This window comes from Thalassophryne amazonica, chromosome 3, assembly GCF_902500255.1.
Source record: "Thalassophryne amazonica chromosome 3, fThaAma1.1, whole genome shotgun sequence".
NCBI lineage: Eukaryota > Metazoa > Chordata > Actinopteri > Batrachoidiformes > Batrachoididae > Thalassophryne > Thalassophryne amazonica.
This window is the reverse complement of record NC_047105.1, coordinates 66,784,294-66,800,647: the sequence shown is the minus strand read 5'-3', so window position 1 is coordinate 66,800,647 and position 16,354 is coordinate 66,784,294. Positions and strand designations below refer to the sequence as shown.

Genomic DNA, 16,354 nt, shown 5'->3' with positions numbered 1-16,354 from the left:
TTTCTAATTATAGACCTATTTCACTTTTGCCACAGTTTTCCAAAATTTTAGACTGCAGGACTATTTATCAAAATACGACATACTCTGCGAAGAACAATACGGATTTAGAAAGTCTCGGACTACATCACTTGCTGTGATGGATTTGGTGAAAAATATAGCGACTGCAATTGATAATAAACAATACACAGTAAGCATTTTCTTTGATTTGAAGAAAGCATTTGACACAGTTAATCATGGAATACTATTATCTAAATTGCAGCAATACGGAATCAGAGGTCTTGCATATGATTGGATTAATAGTTATTTACATGGTAGATTTCAGTATGTTCACTTTAACAATATCGATTCTGAACTCCGGGAAATTACGTGCGGTGTGCCGCAGGGATCAGTATTGGGTCCATTGTTATTTTTACTGTATATTAATGATATAAGCTGGGTGTCAAGATCACTGAGGTGTGTCCTCTTTGCTGATGACACAACTGTGTTTTGCAGTGGTAATAATGTCGAACAGCTTCTGGACATGGTGGAGAACGAATTGGGAAAGTTCAAGGCTTGGTTTGACACTAATAAATTGTCACTCCACCTTGGGAAAACTAAATGTTTTATATTTGGAAATAAACAATTACCTAAATTTAAAAATTTGACTATAAACAATACTGAAATAGAGGTAGTAACAGAGAATAAATTCCTTGGTGTTATAATTGATAATAAACTAAGCTGGAAAGCACATATAAACTATATCAAATCAAAAATGTCCAAATCTATCGCCATCTTGTATAAAGCCAAAGACATACTATCACGGGAAGGGTTACTTACTTTATACCATTCTTTAATAGCACCATACATGACATATTGCATTGAGTCGCGGGGAAATACATACAAATCAAACACTAATCAAATATTTCTTCTACAAAAACGAGCCATACGTATCATCTGCAATAAGTCTTTAAAAAGGTTTTAACAGTCCATAATCCGCGTGACGCCGACAGAATCTTCACCGATATCCAACTGAATCTATTGAATGGTTTCCAACTGCCTGTCTCTAACAGTTTCTGAAAAAAATTTCATGGATCAAAGTGGCAGTCTGTCAGCAAGTTCTCAGACAAAAGAAATCCGACGGGAGGGGTGGACCAGTGCTCACTCAAAGCCTGCCCACAGGCGAATGACGCAACCGACAGGCGTGGAAAAACTCACGCATGCGCACGAAGGTTCAAGCTTGGCTGATGTAATCACACGTGATTCAAATCCATATAGTTTTTGAAAAAAATAAAAAGGTACGATACTTTTTGGACAGACCTCGTAATTGTTTCAAAATATTGTAGTGAGATCATTGTGAAGTGACTGTGTCTAGTATGTAGTGTTTGCTTGTGTGTTGGGAAAGTGTAAGTACACGGACCCACAACAGGGGGCGCAAATGAACGGACAATGGAATAGGTCAAATAACAACACTTTACTGTTGCGAACGTGCACAACAAATACAACAAATTACAACAATGGACAAAATCCAATTCACAATGGTGTCGTGTGAGCAGGCTCGAAGATAGGAGATGCCTCTCCAAAGTAGAACCGGAACCATACGGTTTCCTCCGCCACAGGACCCCGGGAATACTGGAGCCGCCAAGTTCCGAACTCCCAGGTGGCCACTGCCTCCGCGTGTCGGACCTGGTACTGCTGGCGAGGAACAAGAACACAATTAAACGTGGGCGCGTCTGCACCCAGCAACCTGCACAGCAGGGAAGCTACCTCCACCTCTCGTTGGAGAAAAAGTCTGCAATCACTCACAAAAATCACAAAAGTTACTGTCAAGCAGTCAGCTGAGATTATTACCTTCCAGGTAGAACGATATCTCGGCAAAGAGGTGGAGACGTCGTCTTGCTGATATACCCCTGCCGATCAGGTGATTGGTAACAGCTGTTGCCGGCGATGTGTGACAGCTGTCACCCTGGCTGCTCCTGTGAGGCGGCTGCGCCCTCTGGTGCCTGGAGCCCGCACTCCAGACAGGGCGCCCTCTGGTGGTGGGCCAGCAGTACCTCCTCTTCTGGCGGCCCACACAATAGGACCCCCCCCTCAACGGGCGCCTCCTGGCATCCGACCAGGCTTGTCCGGGTGGCGGCGGTAGAAATCGGCCAGGAGGGCTGGGTCCAGGATGAAGCTCTTCTTCACCCAGGAGCGTTCCTCAGGTCCGTACCCCTCCCAGTCCACCAAATACTGGAAGCCCCGGCCCATCCTACGGACATCCAGAAGCCGGCGTACAGTCCAAGCCGGCTCGCCATCGATGATCCGGGCAGGAGGCGGTGCCGGGCCCGGAGTACAGAGGGGTGAGGTGTGATGTGGTTTAATCCGGGACACGTGAAATACAGGATGGATCCGCAGTGAGGCCGGCAGCTGAAGCCTCACTGCGGCTGGACTGATGACCTTCTGGATCTTGAAAGGGCCGATATAACGGTCCTGTAACTTGGGGGAGTCCACTTTGAGGGGGATGTCTCTGGTGGATAACCACACCTCCTGCCCTGGCCGATACGCAGGGGCCGGGGTCCACCGACGGTCTGCATGGGCCTTTGACCTCATCCGGGCCCTCAGCAAGGCAGAACGGGCGTCACGCCACACCCGACAGCACTTCCGTAGGTGGGCCTGGACCGAGGGCGACCGACCTCTCCCTCAACCACTGGAAACAAAGGAGGTTGGTACCCCAGACATACCTCGAAAGGGGAGAGGCCGGTGGCTGACGACACCTGGCTGTTATGGGCATACTCGATCCAGGCCAGATGGGTACTCCAGGCCGCCGGGTGCGTGGCTGTCACGCAACGCAGGGCCTGCTCCATCTCTTGATTGGCCCGTTCTGCTTGCCCGTTGGTCTGGGGATGGTACCCGGATGAGAGACTCACCGTGGCCCCCAGTTCCCGGCAGAAGCTCCTCCAGTTGTGCGAGGAGAACTGGGGACCACGATCGGAGACGATGTCTGTTGGGATCCCATGCAGCCGGACGACGTGGTGAACCAGGAGGTTCGCTGTCTCCTGGGCCGTCGGGAGCTTCAGGAGGGCCACGAAGTGGGCCGCCTTGGAGAATCGGTCCACTATCGTGAGGATGGTGGTGTTGCCCTGGGACGGCGGGAGGCCCGTGACAAAATCCAGGCCGATGTGGGACCAGGGGCGATGGGGCACGGGCAGCGGTTGGAGCAGACCCGAAGCCCTGCGATGGTCAGCCTTGCCCCTGGCGCAGGTGGTGCAGGCCTGGATATAATCCCAGACGTCGGCCTCTAGGGACGCCCACCAGAAGAGCTGCTGGACAACTGCCACGGTTCTTCGCACCCCTGGATGACAGGAGAGCTTAGAGCCGTGACAGAAGTCCAGGACTGCAGCCCTAGCTTCTGGTGGGACGTATAGTCTGTTCTTCGGCCCAGTTCCAGGGTCCGGGCTTCGTGCCAGGGCCTCCCGGACGGTTCTCTCTACGTCCCAGGTGAGGGTGGCCACGATAGTGGACTCCGGGATGATGGGTTCCGGTGGATCCGACAACTCCGTTTTGACTTCATCTTCATGTACCCGGGACAAGGCATCCGATCTCTGGTTCTTAGTCCCGGGACGGTAGGTGATCCGGAAGTCAAAACGGCCGAAGAACAGTGACCAGCGGGCTTGCCTGGGATTCAGCCGCTTGGCGGTCCTGATATACTCCAGGTTCCGGTGGTCAGTGAAAACCGTGAATGGCACGGACGTTCCCTCCAACAGATGTCTCCACTCTTCAAGAGCCTCTTTCACCGCAAGGAGTTCTCGATTGCCGACGTCATAGTTCCGTTCGGCCGGGGTCAACCTGCGGGAAAAATAGGCACACGGGTGAAGGACCTTATCGGTCTTCCCGCTCTGGGAAAGCACAGCTCCTATCCCTGAGTCCGAGGCATCCACTTCAACCACTAACTGGCGACTAGGATCGGGCTGCACCAGAACGGGTGCAGACGAGAAGCGCCGTTTCAACTCCTTGAACGCGGCATCGCAACGATCCGACCAGGTGAAGGGGACTTTTGGTGAGGTCAGGGCTGTCAGGGGGCTAACTACCTGACTGTAGCCCTTAATGAACCTCCTGTAGAAATTAGCAAAGCCGAGGAACTGTTGCAGCTTCCTACGGCTAGTGGGTTGGGGCCAGTCTCTCACCGCCGCAACCTTGGCCGGATCAGGAGCGACGGAGTTGGGGGAGATGATAAACCCCAGGAAGGACAAAGATGTGCGGTGGAACTCACACTTCTCGCCCTTCACAAACAGCCGGTTCTCCAACAACCGCTGCAGGACCTGACGTACATGCCGGACATGAGTCTCAGAATCCGGAGAAAAGATGAGTATATCGTCTAGGTATACGAAGACGAATCGGTGCAGGAAATCCCGCAAGACATCATTAACCAAAGCTTGGAACGTCGCGGGGGCGTTTGTGAGGCCGAACGGCATGACCAGGTACTCAAAGTGACCTAAGGGGGTGTTAAATGCCGTCTTCCACTCGTCTCCCTTCCGGATCCGAACCAGGTGATACGCATTTCTAAGATCCAATTTAGTGAATATTCGGGCTCCATGCAGGGGCGTGAACACTGAATCCAACAGGGGCAACGGGTATCGATTGCGAACCGTGATTTCGTTCAGCCCCCTGTAATCAATGCATGGACGAAGTCCGCCGTCTTTTTTACCCACAAAGAAGAAACCTGCACCCATCGGGGAGGTGGAATTCCGGATCAACCTGGCGGCTAAAGAGTCCCGGATGTAGGTCTCCATTGATTCGCGCTCAGGTCGGGAGAGGTTGTACAGCCTGCTGGACGGGAACTCACCGCCTGAAACCAAATCAATGGCACAATCATACGGACGGTGGGGGGAAGGGTGAGCGCCAGATCCTTACTGAACACATCCACAAGGTCGTGGTACTCCACCGGCACCGTCCCTAGATTGGGCGGGACTCTGACCTCCTCCTTAGCCTGGGAACCGGGAGGAACCGAGGAACCTAAACATACCCGATGGCAAGTCTCGCTCCACTGAACCACTACCCCGGACGGCCAATCGATCCGGGGATTGTGTTTCAACATCCAGGGGAACCCTAAAATCACACGGGAGGTAGCAGGTGTCACAAAAAACTCGATCTCCTCCCGGTGATTTCCTGACACCACCAGAGTTACAGGTGGTGTCTTATGCGTGATTGGAGGGAGTAGGGAGCCATCTAGTGCCCGCACCTGCACAGGCGAGGTAAGCGCCACCAGAGGGAACCCTACCTCCCTGGCCCATCTGCTGTCTAACAGATTCCCTTCAGAGCCCGTGTCCACCAGTGCTGGGGCCTTCAGGGTTAAATCCTCATAAAGGATCGTAACTGGGAGTCGTGTGGCAATGTGGGTGTGTCCCACGTGAATGTCTCAGCCCACCCCTAGCCCAGTTTCTAGGGGCGGGTGTTGGCGTTTAACCGCTCGGGGCAGTCTCTTACCTGATGCTCTATCGAGCCACAAACAAAACACGCTCCGCGGGCCAGCCTCCTCTGTCTATCTGGTGCCCTAAATGTGGCCCTGCTCGTGTCCATAGCTTCGTCAGCAGGGGGAGCTGTAACCGCCCGGAGCACAGGGGCCGTGGAGCGTGGGGAGGGCAGAACGTGGTCGGAACCGGAAGGGAGAGGGACGGCGCGTGCCCGGCCACGCCCTTCGTCTCGTTCCCGACGGCGTTCTTCTAACCAATTGTCTAATCGTATGACGAGATCAATAAGCCCATCTAAATCCCGCGGTTCGTCCTTAGCCACCAGGTGCTCCTTTAGAACCAATGACAGTCCGTTTACAAAGGCGGCGCGGAGGGCAGTGCTATTCCAGCCGGACCTCGCAGCCGCGATGCGGAAGTCGACTGCATAGGCAGCTGCGCTCCGGCGCCCCTGTCTCATTGACAGCAGCACGGCTGAAGCAGTCTCTCCTCTATTTGGGTGATCGAACACTGTTCTGAACTCCCTCACAAACCCATCATATGTCTGAAGGAGCCGTGAATTCTAGTCCCAGAGCACTGTAGCCCAAGCGCGTGCCTCACCACGAAGCAGGTTTATTACATAAGCTATCTTGCTAGAATCAGTCGCATACATGACAGGACGTTGTGCGAAGACGAGCGAACACTGCATAAGGAAGTCCGCGCACATCTCCACACAACCTCCGTACGGCTCTGGAGGGCTTATGTATGCTTCCGGGGAAGGTGGGAGGGGTCGTTGAACGACCAGTGGAACGTCATTGTTTCGCACAGGGTCAACAAGAGGGAGAGCCGCAGCAGCGCCCTGAGGGCGTGCCTCCACCTGCGCGGCGAGAGCCTCCACCCTGCGGTTAAGGAGGACATTCTGCTCGGTCATTAAATCCAACCGAGCCGTGAAAACGGTGAGGATCCGCTGCAACTCACCGATCATTCCTCCTGCGGGCGCCTGTGCGCCCTGTTCTTCCATTGGCCGTTCAACAGCCGGTTGACGCCCCTCGGGATCCATGACGAGGTGGCCGAGATATCCTGTTGGGAAAGTGTAAGTACACGGACCCACAACAGGGGGCGCAAATGAACGGACAATGGAATAGGTCAAATAACAACACTTTACTGTTGCGAACGTGCACAACAAATACAACAAATTACAACAATGGACAAAATCCAATTCACAATGGTGTCGTGTGGGCAGGCTCGAAGATAGGAGACGCCTCTCCAAAGTAGAACCGGAACCATACGGTTTCCTCCGCCACAGGACCCCGGGAATACTGGAGCCGCCAAGTTCCAAACTCCCAGGTGGCCACTGCCTCCGCGTGTCGGACCTGGTACTGCTGGCGAGGAACAAGAACACAATTAAACGTGGGCGCGTCTGCACCCAGCAACCTGCACGGCAGGGAAGCTACCTCCACCTCTCGTTGGAGAAAAAGTCTGCAATCACTCACAAAAATCACAAAAGTTACTGTCAAGCAGTCAGCTGAGATTATTACCTTCCAGGTAGAACGATATCTCGGCAAAGAGGTGGAGACGTCGTCCTGCTGATATACCCCTGCCGATCAGGTGATTGGTAACAGCTGTTGCCGGCGATGTGTGACAGCTGTCACCCTGGCTGCTCCTGTGAGGCGGCTGCGCCCTCTGGTGCCTGGAGCCCACACTCCAGACAGGGCGCCCTCTGGTGGTGGGCCAGCAGTACCTCCTCTTCTGGCGGCCCACACAACATTGTGTGTAGGTATGTATGCTTAGGTATATGTGGGTATGTCCTGTAACATGACTGGGAGGTGTATGTGATGGTATATGTATCGTACAAGTATATGTGTGTGTATATATATATATATATATATATATATATATATATATATATATATATATATATATATATATATATATATATATATATATACATGTGTGTGTGTGTGTGTGTATATGTGTATGTGTATATATATGTATATATATGTGTGTGTCTGGGTGTATCAATGAATCTAACTAGTAGTGAGTGTATTTATTGAATTCGTGGTGCAAGGGGTGGGTCTTGATAAGTTATGCTTCTACCCACCCCCTTTCGGTCACATGGGTTTTGATTTTGGTCAGTTCTGGAATGTTGTATTTTGTTTTCTGTTTAGCTGTATTGTTGTTTTGTTTTGTGTTTGTAAATATTGTATTTCTTTTTTTTATTCAACCACGTGTGTCGAAATAAAATAAAATAAATTCAAATAAATTCAAATTCAGGTGGAAGAAATCTTGATGTCTCTGTGTAGGTCAAAGGATAGCCTGGGATCAAAAATTAGCCCGTTTCCTCACTTTTTCAGAGTGATGTATGACACACTAGCTTAGATTAAGTGTTAGCTGGTCAAGCTGATGTCGATGTCTCGCTGGACCAAGGATCATCTTTTTGGTCTTGTCTGAGTTTAAAAGTAAGAAACTGTTGGACATCCAGCTTTTCACTGACGCAAGGCAATACTCTAAGGATTTTATGTGTATGAGATTACCAGCAGTTATAGGCATGTACTGACTGGCTGAGACTCTGAATCAGGCATTTGTTTCTTCTAGATTGGACTACTGCATTTTTCTATTTTCTGGTTTACAGCAGTACAGCATTGGGACTCTCCAACTGGTTCAAAATGCTGTTGCCAGACTTTTGGTAGAAAGCAGAAAGTTTGACCACATTACGTTACACCCATTTTGGCATCTCTGCACTAGCTTTCTGTCCCTGTGAGATCAGATTTTAAGGTTTTGCTATTAACCTATAAAACCTAACTGACCTAATTAAACCCTACGTACCGGCCCGGGCTCTGCGTTCTCACGGTTCAGGACTACTTTGTGTCCGTAGGGTGAATAAAAAGTCTGTGAGTCACAGAGCTTTCTCTTATCGTGTCCCTGTTCTGGTGAATGATCTCCCTGCATCAATAAAACAGTCAGATTCTGTGGAGACTTTCAAGTCCAGACTTAAGACGCACTTATTTTCCCTTTGGTATGGCTAACATACTGGCATAGTACCTTAATATGCTTTCTAAACTTTTAAATTCATTTTATTAGTAAACAGATTGGGTTGCGGCCTCAACTTTATCTAAAGTCTGGGTCTTTTAGTGAAGCTTAGGGCTAGTGGCCAGCGATCACCTTAGTATTTATTCTGTTTTTGTTGTTGCTTAATGCTGACAAATTATACCTTATTGTAGTCTTTCTGCTGCCTGATTCTGTTTTTTCTCTCTCTGTTTGAGGTGCAGCTCCATCCAGAAGTGGAAGTGGTGTCTTCTTATGCAAGCCTCCCATCCTGGACACCAACATGGACTCCCAAAATTTCCTTTATATTTGTATTGTCAAGTGTGTCGGTAGCATGACCCAAGCAGAGGGTCACCCCCTTGAGTCTGGTCTGCTTGAGGTTTCTTCCTCAAATCATCAGAGGGAGTTTTTCCTTACCACTGTCGCCTGTGTGCTTGCTCTTGGGGTTAGTAAGGTTAGACCTTACTTGTGTGAAACGCCTTGAGGCAGCTTTGCTGTGATTTGGCGCTATATAAATGAAAATAAATTGAAAAAAATTAAAATCTGATAAAGAATCTTATTGATAAGCGGAATCGATAATGGCATTGATATTGATAAAATCTTATCAGTACCCATACCTAATCGTATTGCACCAAATCGCATCGTATCGCATTGTGAGGAATTGAATTGCCATCAAATACATATCAAATGGCATTTAATTTGGAACAGGGGTGAATCATATCGCATTGTATAGCCATGATACAATGATCACAGGTACAAGCGGCCGAAATGGGTTTTCTTGGGAGGGTGGCTGATGTCTCCTTTAGAGATAAGGTGGGAAGCTCGGTCATCCGAGAGGAGCTTGGAGTAAAGTCACTGCTTCTTTGTGTTGAAATAAGCCAGCTGGAGGGGTTGGGCATCTGGTAAGGATGCCCCCTGGGCGCCTCCCTAGGGAGGTGTTCCACGCACATCCATCTTGGAGGAGAACCTGGGGAAGACTAGGTAGAAAGAATATGTCTCCTCACTGGCCTGGAAACCCCCTCGGGATCCCCCAGTTGGGCTTCTGGTAAGGATGCCCCCTGGGCGCCTCCCCAGTCAGAGAGGGTTAATGTGGCTCGTGAAAGGGAAGTTTGAGGTCTCCTCCTGGAGCTGTTACCCCCGTGACCCTATCCTGGATAAGTGGTTGAAGATCAGTAAGTGAGGGTGTGATCCACCAGGTGGAAGTATTTCAATAACCTTGAGCCAACGATGACCAAACGACAACCAGCCTATTGCTTATATTAGTATATTCTCCATGTAATGTGGAATTGCATCAAGAAGGGTATCCGGTATAAAACTTGTGCCAAGTCAACTTGCAGGTCCACCTTGGATGTGCTGTGGGGAACCCGAGTGAAACCAAGGAAGAAGGGGCTTACTAGTGAGATTCATGCATTTTTGATGCATAGATGGCAATTTTAACATCAAATATTAAAATGAATTTGAGGCAAATGTATCAGTTAAACTGGTTCATATGAATTTGAAACAAAATGCATTAGCCTAAAATGGAGATGCTCAACCCAAACCCTATTTCTTGGATTTTGCCAACCCACTGTCCCACACCTATACTTTAAATTTTATTCTTTTTAGTTTGGTACATTTTAAGGTCTTTAACTGGGATCAACAACCTTATTGACTAATTTATTTCCATACAGTTTTGGGTCTGCTGAGGCATACCTGGGTACCCATGACAGAGTAACGCTAATGTACCTACCTAGAGCTAAAACTTTCTCTGTAAGAGATGGCTACAGATAGATTCATTCATTTTCTATACCGTTTATTCCAACTAAGGGCCAAGGGAGAGCTGGTGCCTATCCCAACAGTCACTGGGAGAAAGGCAGGGTACACCCTTGGAGAGGACATTGGTCTCTTGCAGGGCCACATATAATCAGCCAAATACATTCATGGTCAATTTAAAATGTACTCAGTTTGCATGTTGAGTAAGCCACCATGCTGCCTTTAAATAGAAAAATGTTAAGTAGATAATCACTGGGAAAAATATGTGCTCTTTACACATGTGCAAGTGGAAATATGGAGGTAATTACCCATGAGCAAAAAATAATGACTTATATGTACTAGAAGGGCAAAGATTGGCCAGCAGAGGGCGGTGTATAACAATTAATGGCTTTCAATCATGTGCTTGATGAGACAGGAAGGTTCTTGGAATTTTCAACAGTGAGGTAATTGTTTGTTACATATCTGTTTAATTCAAAATGTTAGTAACATCACTGCTAACATACTGTTTCTGTCTCTCTGAGGAAGGATTTTTGTTAAGAGTGTCAACAAACATAATATTCTATGCATAGCATAGGAAACATCACAATGAAAGAAACATCCCAGCATTATATATTGTCACAAACTCAGCCATTAGGGTGTTCAAGGCAAGCCACCTTTAGCGCCAATCCCAGGACCACATAAATGACAACGGTTGCATCAGGAAAGGCATCCAGCGTGAAACCTGCACCAAATTAAATATGCAAATCACAAATCAGATTTTCGTAATGACTTGGCCGAAGCCAATTACCAACAACCGTTGCTGTTACTGCTGGTCAGCAGGATACAGATTGAATCTATGCAGTTGGTGGGTGAAGGGGAAGCAGGAGAGGGAAAAACCTGTCTGATAGCAGCAGAAGAGGAGGAAGGCTTGAAGTGTGGAGGTGAGAGTCTTTGACGAGGGAAGTGAAAGAGCCGGCTGATGTAATTTAAAGGTAGACATACTGCATGTTCAAGAGGCTAAGTGAAAAGGGGAATAATGCCAAGAGCTTCAGAGGTGGGTTCAAACTGTTCCATGATTGGTTTGTATGTGAGGAGAAATTGTATCGTGGCAGTCCTTAAGGAAAAGAAATTTAAGAGTGCACTGGGGTGAAGTGAGTGTCTGACCAAGCAATGCTGGAAATTGAAGGGGTGATGATGAATGTCATCAGCGCATATGGCCCTTGGGAGGTGTGTGTGTGGGGGAGGTGGGTGAAAGAACACTGAGTGCATTCCATGAGGTGGTAAGGAGTGCACCCGAGGAAGAAAAAGTGATGATAGAGGAGGAGACTTCATTTGGCATGTTGGTGAGGGGAAGAGAGGTGAGGGAGAGGTGATGAGTACGGTGTCAACAAGAGGGACATGGAAGGGTAGACTGTGGTGGATTTTGTAAAAAAACAAAACAAAAACAAAACAACACAAATTGCTTTGGTGAATACACAATTTAAGGACAATGAAAAACACTGAAGAAATCACCTGTTTTAGGTGCACAAGTAGAAGAGTACATGCTTGGAATTTCATTCACTGAAGCTGGGCTTTTCCACCTCTGCTTAGATCTTAGATAAGCAGAAGAGTTGCATTTATATTTTTGTTGAGTGTATAAATGAAATGCCATGGAGATAACATTGTGGATGATGTCAAAATTAAACATGGCTCACAGGATCAGAAAATTAACAATTTAGTTTGTGAACAACTGGAATGTTTAAATGTACAACTCCGGGAAGGCAGACACTGGAGGAGGAATACATCAACTTGAATTGAAGGTAGATGAAGTAGTTTGTGAACCAGATGGCAAATGATGATAGTCCCAGAACTAGGACCAGGCGGCCGCAATGCTCAGGACACAAGGAGAAAGGGGTTAATATGGAACCAGAGTGCAAGGAATCAAAATGTTCTTATGTAGATGAACTGAGGCCAGGTACCACACAGGCAAAGCTGAGTTTCTGGTGAGAGTGAAGAGGCAGGACCTGTTGGGGAAAGTGTAGTGACATGGACCCACAACAGGGGGCGCAAATGAACGGACAATGAAAGAGTCAAATATGAACACTTTACTGTTGTGAATGAGCACAACACAGAGGAATGTGAAATTTTACAGACAGTCAATCACAAGGGTGACGTGTGGGCAGGCTCGAGGATAGAAGACGTCTGTCCTGAGATGAACCGGAACCACACGATTTCCTCCGCCACCGAACCCGGAGAATACTGGAGCCGCCAAGTCCCGAGTCCCCAGGTGGCCACCGTCTTCGAAGGTCGGATCTGGTACTGCTGGCAGGGAGCAGAGACAATAAGATATGGGTGTGTGCACACCCAGTAACAGCAACGGTGGGAATGCCACCTCCACCTCTAACACACACTCGTGCAGCTCCTGTCTACCCACTTATCTGGTAGAGGTGTGCAGCGGAGCCGTTGCTGGACACACCGAACGCCGGTCTCAGAGACACGGAACACCACAGGAAAACGGCTGCAAAAAAGAGTTCAGACTGATACACGTGTGAATAGAGGAGATCTCGCAGGAATTCAGTGCACAGTCAACACTGAAACAGGAAATGTTAAATGTTGTCAACATTGAATCCGGAAATGCCAAGGTGAGAGACAGCACATGAGGTCAGTCAATGACTATTTAGTATGTAAATTGTATAAAGTTTTTTTAGCCATGCTAATGCTCCCCAGAAGCATTTACTGAAAATAAAGTGTGAAGGACCTAAATGAGATGGTGAGGACTTTCCAGGCATGTAAGATGCAAATGAAGAATAATGCTTAAAATGGTGGGGGGTTAAGACAGCTGTAGTTGGGGGGTTTGGCGCGTGAAGACCCCCAAAAGCTGAAGGTTTTTAGCCATGCTTATACTCCCCAGAAGCATTCATTGAAAATAAAGTCTCAAGGACCTAAATTAGATGGTGAAGCTTTTCCAGGCATGTGGGGGGTTAAGAGGGCTGTAGTTGGGGAGTCGGGGGGGGGGGGGGGGGGTGGGTGAAACTCCTCCAGAAGCTGAAGGGTTTTAACCATGCTAATGCTCTCCAGAAGCATTCACTGAAAAAAGTTTGAAGGACCTCAATGACATGGTGAGATGCTGAAGAGTTTCACTCATTCATGTCCGCGACATATACATATTATGAACTTGACTATTTAAAAGTCCACACATAAGACCATATTTTCTCTACATTCCTGATACTGTGAAATGTGGACGGTGTTACTGTGCTCTGAGCATTTTTGATCTAGTTTTATTTTGGAAACAGTGACAACAAACAGTGCTCTACACATCCTGACAGCAAAGAGATGGCAAAGCTCAACTGAAGATGTTATCTGAGTGTGGTTTCTGACAGGTATCAAGTTTTGAGACATGATTCACAATGACGACAATACATACAATTTGTACCATTTCCTGTCTTGCAGCCCATTTTGCTTATTTTTAGCTCTGAGGTAATAAAACACACAACGGTGACCTCCAGTGGATGTAATCAAACAGACAGTTCTATTTTTGGTCCTCTCTGCACAGTCCAATGGTTCTCAAGCAGCAGGCCTCCTATGGGGGCACAGAGCTATTGCAGGTAAGGTGTAAACAACTTGGGAGAAAAAATGAAGTTTAATTAAAGATGAAGGCGACTGAGTCATGTGGGGACACAAGCAGCAAGGCTGTCAAACTATTTTGACTTCCAAAAGATGGCACGGCTGAAAAGGTCAGAGAGCCACCGTTGCACATGAGCTTCAAAGTAGGAAGCACATCAGTGCCATGTGTTTTGATAGAATCTCTTTAGTGCAGTGCATTAATATTTGCCATAATGTCTGCCAAACAGGTTATGGTCTGTTTGTTACTGGATTTGCTGCTGAATGACATTAAAAAAAGTGATGACGAAAGTTGGTGAAATGTTTGTTCTCTCCTTTCACAGAAACCATTAAAGTTGGGATTGGATCCAGATTAAGAGGTGGAGCCGAGTGCTCATAAAAACAATCAACTGGCTTTTCAGAAGACTGATGAAAGACCTCAAGTGTGGCCTGGAAAATAAACAGTTACATTTTGTGATAAATACAGGGAAACACCTGTGGATGTTCTACCAGTTTCTAGTAGCCAGCATCCTCTTATACACCATGGTGTGCTGGGAGTTGGGGGTGGGGGGGGGGGGGGGGGGGGGGGTGCACATCCAGGCTGGAAAAACTGATCGTGGGCTGGCTCTGTGGTTGGCATGAAGCTAGACTCTCTGGTGACGGTGGCACAGAAGAGAACACTGTACAAACTGCAGGACATTATGGATGATGCCAGTCACCCTCTGCACACCGTCATCGGCAACCAGAGGAGCCTCTTCATCCACAGACTGCTTCTTCCCAAGTGCAGGACCAACAGACTGAAAAACCCCTTTGTCCCTCAGGTCATCAGACTGTACAATTCCTCACTCAGGGGGAGGAGAAGTAACAGGAAGACAGGGGACAGGAAGGAGATGAACAGTAGTAACCAGTAAACCAGCAGCAAGCACTATTCTGGTATTTGTATTTGTGTATTTAGATTTATATTTGCAAACTGTTTTTTACTTTCACTTTTGATACTCTGTGTGCTTCTTACCCTGTGTGCTGCTATGCAGTGCTTCTGGAACCTCATTTTCCATGAGGGAGCCTTCCCAAGGGATTAATAAAGTTCTATCTAATCTAATCTCTACTATTTTGTCACAGACACTACTAGACTTTGGCTCAGTTGGTTTTGGAGTCTTTAGTTTACTGACTAGGTTTGACAATTTTCCTGTGTTTATCTGCAATGAGAATGCACACCTCAGAACGTGTACATTCACAATCCAGTCCAGTGGTGGTCCTAGAGTGATTTACTCCCCGGGTGAAACCCCCTGCGTGCGCCCCCCCCCCCCCCCCCCCCCGCGCACACTAACGTGGCCACCACCTCCGCCCCACCACCCATGAAAACACTAACTTCGTCCAGAACACCCACAATCCCACAAATTAACTCACAACAGCTATTTTCAAGAACAAATTTCCGGTTTTAATGACTACTGCAATAACAAACACAAAGAAATTGGCACAGTCTAATGTGTCATCATCCATGGACTTATCTGCAATGATCAACTCAAAAGTTAGCAGGAGGCATCATAATTGTTTGCCACAGTGCTCACTATCCGTGATGTGAAATTCCATAGAGTAGGAGCATTTCTGGGCAACCTTGAGCAGCCTGCAGACTCAAGAAAAGACATCCTCTTTGTGGATTTTGAGAAAAAATGTGGCAAACCCAGCAGTCACGGCTTCTTCGTAAGGAAGACTATCAAATGGCTTCGCCAAAATCCGGTCCACAACATTCAAATTGTCTGCCATTATGTGCAGCTTGCTACCTAGCTAGCTCGCTAGCTGGGACTGGCGCGAGGCTAGTGTGAAGTGTGTCCGCCTGTGAGTGCTTTGTGACGGTGGAGGAGCTCAGCAGCACCCGCTGCTCGGTAGGGACAGAAACTGCGATAGAAGTCAGAAAGAGTGATAAAAGTCAGTCTCCAAACACAAGCAGCTACAAAAAAACACACCAGAAATAGAAGCTCGATTTGTCGCTAATCGTTTTTAACAAAGAAAATGCCGCTAAGAGGATTAGGAAAGTCTCCGGTTCAACTCAGAACAGAATGAAAACTAAAAAATGCTCCCACAGATGTTTACACCAAAAGATCGCTGATTCGCTCATTTCGCTGTCAATCAAAAAGGGATTCAGCCTCAAACAGATCATCCAATCACCATGCAGAAGCTGAGCGTCCAGGCCAGCCAAGGCCAGCCCACTGCCCCATAGACCCCCAGAGACGCTGAGCGTCCGATGGGCGGGACAAAGCCCAGCATTTATCCAATGACTCGTCTCGTTTTGCTGCACTCTTTGTGTCGCTATTGAAGTCTGTGGACGCTCAGCGTCCACACTGTTTAAAGCACTGTGAAGCTGCTGAATGAATGAGAGGAAAGCCGCGTCGTTACCAGTGATAAGAAGCTGATTCTGAACAAAAGTTGAGCGCGTTGTAACCACAAACCCCCCCGTCAGGACAACCCCCCCACCCAGTTTTTTTTTTTTTCGGGGGGCAGGTTTTTTTTTCCCCCGCATGGTCGTGCCGCCCCCCCACCCCCCCGCGATGCCGCCCCGGGCGGCTGCCTGGTCAGCCCGCCTCCAGGACCGCCCCTGA

General features: G+C 48.1%; 1 long non-coding RNA gene across 1 annotated transcript; it reads left to right on the top strand.

The window, feature by feature from the left end:
- Nucleotides 1–499: 499 nt before the first annotated feature.
- Nucleotides 500–12,001, top strand: LOC117506935. Its single transcript, XR_004559580.1, has 3 exons — nt 500–942; nt 7,867–7,871; nt 11,991–12,001. It is a non-coding gene; the product is annotated as an uncharacterized LOC117506935 (long non-coding RNA).
- Nucleotides 12,002–16,354: the final 4,353 nt, after the last annotated feature.